Raw genomic sequence first — 6,510 nt, forward strand, 5'->3', positions numbered from 1 at the left:
TAGTTTCAATTATTTTTAGATGGACGACATGTTTGCATCCATCTTTAAGAAGGATGCTTTATGCCTTGGGGACCGCAAATGTAGAAATGCCTTCCCTGCCGCGTGAAACAATTTTTGAATACTTGGTAACTCTTATTAACCCTCATTTTTTAAGTGGGTATTGATATGAATGTGAAATTAATTGGGGTCATCCTCATCATAGACAAACATTTTCCCTTTGAGTGCTTCATATTTGATCAATTGGCAAAGTGCTTGATAAGCCTGAGAGCTTTAGTACAATATTTTATAGCCTAAGATAAGAGGGGATAAGCATGAGAAGTGACATGATATATTTTGTCAAATAGTGGCACCAAGATATCAAAGAAAATTGCACTATGATTATCCATCAATTAGTGCTTTAGAAACTAAGGAAAGAATCTTTTGAAAAGGACTTATGCTTTCATATGGATTACAATGTGTATCGATATGTACAATAGTGCACAACCGTGCATACAAGCACAAGGCCATACTACAGACACTATAACCCTAGTGATGCATGCAAGTATACATCTATGCAAGGGCTGGAGTGGTAGTTTCTCCCATTTAAGGACTATTTTACTTTGGTGAAATTTACAAAAAAATTCCTATTATTTTTTGGTTTTCAAAAATAGTCATGTATGGTTTATTTTTAAGCTCAAAAGTTTACAAAAAAATCCTATTATTTTTCGGTTTTTAAAAATAGTTATATAATTTTTTTTTTTTAAGCTCAAATCCCTCTTTTACAATTTGTTTATGCAGTTCGAACATCCAATGTACAAATCGTAGTCTTTTTATTTATTTACCTTTCTTTTTAACGAACAGGTTTGGAATTGCATGTCCAAGCCAGTATTTTCTGAAGTAGGCTGGTTCAAATGGGTATGGTCATCTAAGGTTTGAACCCAAATTGTTAGAGAACAAGCACAATGTGCTCCCATTTGAGCACATTGTACACTTAACTCATTTAAATAGGCCTTTTATTCTAGCATAACGTTGGTTGGGTATTGGATTTCTAAATTGAGAGTAATTTGGGCATTAAAAAAAAAATTGAAACTTGAGCATAAAAAATGTATAGGGATTTTTAAAATTGAACTGCTTTCTATTTTTCTTCAAAGTTCTAACAAACAACTATTTCATCGTGATAGATATGTAGTTTATTTATGGGAATTTCGATTTTGGTGAGACTTCCCATTTAAGCAAAAGCGAAGGGATTAAAGTATCGGGAATACTTGTTTTAATATGAATTTCTTTTTTTAAAAAAAAAAAAACAATAAAATAATGAAAATCCATGAAAGACTAATAGGTTTTCTTCTATATACAATTAGTGCGGCCAGTTTTGGCATACAAACTAGAAGGGTATAATAAATAATAAAGTGGTATTCGCTAACTCGTCTTTAAGGTATCAATGGAAATGTTTAATACGTTGATCTACTTTGTTTTTGATGCTTTGAATGACTTATTTTAAAACATGGATATGGGAGACGAATTGTTCACCTAAAAATTTATGCCAGATCAATGATTTAGATTGGTCTGAATTGATGATCTATATTTTTTTAAAATAAAATGCAAAAACAAAATATAGGTTTATGAGATGGGGATTTAACCGGACATGAGGTTTGTACAATGTGCCCACGTTATACTATACAAATAAGGCGCAACTTTAAATTTTGTCTGAAGATGTAGTTCTGATATCATAAATCTTATGATGGCTTGAAAATCCAAACCATAATTATGAAATTAAATGTTTTTTAGAAAGGGTACAAATTAAGAAAATTTATAAAGACTTCAAAATTGTGAAAGTAGACCGTTTAAATAACTTGTTACAAGAAAAACTATTTTCAGGACTTAAAATGAAATTTTTTTTTCTCTTATAATTTCATATCCACGTCGAGATGATCAAGTGGAAGGTTCTTCAACTTCAACACACTCTTTTCTACAATATTTTTGAGGTGCACTTTAAATTTTATATGTGTGATTTTTTACATTCTATTTATTATTTTTTAAAATTATTTTTAATTTTGACTATTATTTTTTAAATTATTTATATTATAAAAATATATATTAACATGTCGGTGCTGAACTAAATTTTTAAACTGATGTACTAGACACCCTAAAAAACGTACTAGACATGATACTCGATCGGTGTCCATGTAATACAGCGTGCAACCCACTTTGCCATCTGCTAGTTGAATACAAATGACTAACTCATATGAATTTCTGTGTTTAATCATTGTATTTAACTGTGAATTAAGTTGGATTACTAACTCATATGAATTTCTCTGTTTAATCATATAAATCTCTGTATTTTAATTGTGAATTAAGTTGGAGATAAGTAAGACATAACATGTTTTTTCGCATAAATCGGATCATGCAACCAACTATACACTTCAACTCCATTATTATTTGTTTGACCTCAAGCCCATACTTCGCAAATCCTTGACCTACCAATTTTTTTTTGTCTCGGATCAGACACTCGTCTTAGAGAGACATCAAAAAAATGTTCCTCTACTAAAGGTCAAAATAGATGGTATAAAAAGAAAGACAGAAAATATTTTATTTTTCAAAATATAAAAAATTCATATTTATAATCATCGTAGTTTAGATTACTAAACCCAAAAATTCTAGAATCAAAATATATCTTTAAGACGTATTTTGAGAGGAGGATACACATCAACAAGTGAGTCGGTAGACTCACCAAACATTTCTCCAAAAGTAGATGTGAGCGAGAGAACGAGGCTTTTCGCAAAACCAGTGATTGAAAAATTGGCCCGAGTAGTTTCTACTCGAGCCCTTCCCTTATTGTCCTGAGTTGGGTGTCCAACTCAGAAATATTAAAAAAGGAAGAATAATAATAATAAAATAATAAAAAATAAAAAATTTATTTGGGATATATGATTTTTTTATGTTTTCTATATTTTGGCAAAGATTGGAATTTGTTTTTGTCATAAAGACATTTTTTTAATTTTTTTTTTATTTTTTCGAATTATTTTAAACATACCATCAATCATAAATTGATTTTAAAAAAATCTATGTTTTTGCTACATTTTTTAATCATTTTGAAGTGTTTTGGTTAATCTTAGTTTAAACATACATTTCTTATTTTTTCAGATTCTTTTTTTTAATTTTTTGACCTTTTCTTTTGCAGCTAGAGGCATCAATGGGGGGCCAGGTACTTGAGTCGGCCTGAGTAATAGGGTCGAGGCCTAGACCCACTACTTGGTCCGCGTCGCACTTTCAAAAACACCGAGCAGGAAAGAGGATGAAAGGAAAGAGAATCACACAAGGCAAAAGAGCACCAACCCACACACACGGGTGGCGGGGGCTTTTTTTGGGTTTTTGATAGGCGCAAGAGTAGACTGGGAGGTTTACTTTTCCCCAATGGTTTAAAAAGCGGATCGGTGACCTGGATCGGGCACCCAAAAAATTGATCCGGATGGACGAATCGGCGATCCGGATCGGGAATCGGGTGAATTAGTCAGAATAAAGCTTCAAAAAAATCTGAAAAATTTATTAAAATTCATTATAAATATTTTTTTTAGGAATTCAATAAGAAATGAGGGTACTCCATTAAGAATTTTCATGTTTTTGAATGAATATGCGAATATTGATATGTTCTTTCCCTGCATGAACCGCCATTCAGCATTTAATTTACATCAAACAAAAGGATAAACATAGAATTATCATGGAATAAGTATATCAACATACATGGACTACAATAAAGCATAAAATTAGTAGCATACGATCAAAAAATAAAATGATAAACGATGTTGTTGTTCTTCTTGGTCACGCTGGTGCCATTGATTGAATTCGTTTGACAATTCATTGATTCGATTTAAAAACGAATCATCGATATTAGCAGGCGTCTAACTATTCCCAAATCCCTGAGTGTTAGTGTTTTGTTGTGTTCCCAATCCAAAATCCCCGAAGCTTGTCCATCCTTCATGCTCACCTGCACTGTCGTGCTCATCCCTACACTGTTGCTGTTGGGACTCGATATGTGAATAATATGGCTGGGATAGGGTGGCCTCAGAACCATCATCTCTCTCGTTTTCTCTTAGACCCCCTTCCCACTCTCCCTCATTAGGTGCAATATCACCGACATCTCCGACGAATTGTGGATACGTTGACTGGCTGCTTCCTCTTTCATGCTGCTCATTACTTTCTTCAAGATCTTCATCACCGATAGCCTCAAGGAACGCTATCTTGTGCAACACTGGCTCCTCCTCTTCTACTACCCATTGGTCTGCTGTGTCTGTGACAAATATTGTGTCTAAGTCTATCGGCCCATAGTCTTCAAGCTTCATTCTTATTTGCCGTTCTCTGAGGTTTAAATTATAATGAACGTAGACTAGTTTATGAAGCTTCTCAGAAGCGAGTCGATTCCTCCTAGTAGTGTGCAACCATTGGAACGTACTCCAGTTGTGCTCACAGCCAGTAGCAGAATTGATTGTTATCCTCTTTAAGTGAGGTGCATCAGTACCATATATCTCCCACCATTCAGCTGGATTAAAATGTAAAAAGCATTGTAAGGGCAAGAACAATTCATAAGATTAAATATATGAATGAACAAAATATTAGCGAGGGGATAACCTGGATTCATCATAGTTCGAGAATTTCTGGCAACTCTAGTCCCGAAGGATCCTATAGCATCCATATACATAGCAAGCTAAAGCAAATATATTACGTTTTAGTGCATTATTCCTCACAAATATAACAACTCAATGAAGTTCTTACCCAAACATTAAATAATACCTCTTGTATTACTGCTACTTGGTTTCGATGGCTTCTCTCCAACCTTGCAATAATGTATTTGACCCCTTCCATAATCTTGTGGGGTTATTCAGGTGTCAAATAGAAAAATTTTGGGTTGAAGTAGTAACTTAAAAATTATATAGGTAGAAAAATGTCATTTATAATTTCATAAAAAAATGATTTAAACTGAAACATTGTAATAATATAAATATATATTTACCAGCATAATGAATTGGACGTCCAAATTTGGTGTTCCACCTCCTTTCTATAATCTCAATCACTTTACTAGCAAAATTACACTTCTCTCCAATAGCTGATTTCGCCCTCTCAATACATTCATAAAGGATACCCATGGTAGCTTTCTTGTCAGCATCCACCATTCTTAACACCGTGACCAAAGGAGCAGTGGCCTCTACAATACTGGAACATCGAGACCATAACTGCCTATTTGAGACTATGTTGTCCACTTTTATACCGGTACTGGACTTCGAGAGGCGATCATTTAACCACTCTTCACAAGTAAACAATCTCTTTAATGCACCTTCAGATTCTCGAATGGAGTCCACAACTAAGTAATTGGTCGCAAAGCGGGTTATGACAGGCCTGATTATCTCTTTTTTCTTAGAGTGTTCTCTAAACAGAAATAAAATTTTAGAGTGGTTGTATATAAATCTCGACACCAACCTTACTTCCTCTAGAGTTTCCTTCACAATTTTAATCTCACCGATCTCCTCTAACATAAGATCGATACTGTGTGCAGCACACGGGGTCCATACTAGATGCTTCCTCTTATCCATCAACTTGCTGCCCGCAGAAACAGATGCACGCACATTGTCCGTAATAAACTGGACTACATGCTTATCTCCCACCTCCTCCACTATCTGATCATATAGTCACTATCTGATCATATAGTCGTACGTAGAAGTTTGCATCCTTCTTCGTCCCTGATACGTCTTTGCTAGACAAAAAAGCTGTACCTTTTGGGGAATAGGCCAAGAAGTTTAAAAACTCATTTTTGCTAACTTTATTCAACCAACCATCACTCATGAAAGTAATGCCTGTCATTGGCCAACTCTGTTTATATTCTTCAATCCACTTTTTAACTTCCTCTACCTCTTCATCTAATATTGGCCCACTGAGCTCATATGCCGTCGGGGGTTTTACCCCTGGCCCGACTCTCTAGATTGCACTGACCATAGGTGAAAAATATGGGCTATTGGCTGCATCAAAGGGAATCCCTTTATCGGAGAACCATTTATCAACATATCTCCCTAACATGTTTCTTGTACCTTTAACCATGCCTTTTAAGGTCATCTGTTGTGACTTAGGCTTTGAGAGAAATGGGTCTTTACGACCATGACTTGCAATACTGGCACTCCTAGGTAACCTAGAAACAATTTCTTCAACAACTGATTCTCCTTGATACATATTGCCACCAACCCCTCCATACATATTTGAGTTGGGCCCGCCATACATGCTCAAGCTGGCCCCGCCATGCATATCTGAGCTAGGCCCACCATGTATATCTGAGCTAGGCCTACCATGCATGTCTGAGCTAGACCCACTGGGCATTCTAAACCCACGTTCCCTCTGATATTGTTCATGTAAACTCAATCTTGTGACCATGTCCAGCTCATTATTATATTGCTCTTCTAGGTCATTATTATATTGCTCTTTTGTATCATTCCTGCTTGATGGTGTATATAAACTAGCTATCTATTCATTCATCATATGTTTGGCAAT

The sequence above is a fragment of the Amborella trichopoda genome, chromosome 3 (genome assembly GCF_054954075.1).
Source record: "Amborella trichopoda isolate Santa Cruz 75 chromosome 3, AtrichopodaSantaCruz75HAP2 v2.0, whole genome shotgun sequence".
Taxonomy (NCBI): Eukaryota; Viridiplantae; Streptophyta; class Magnoliopsida; order Amborellales; family Amborellaceae; genus Amborella; species Amborella trichopoda.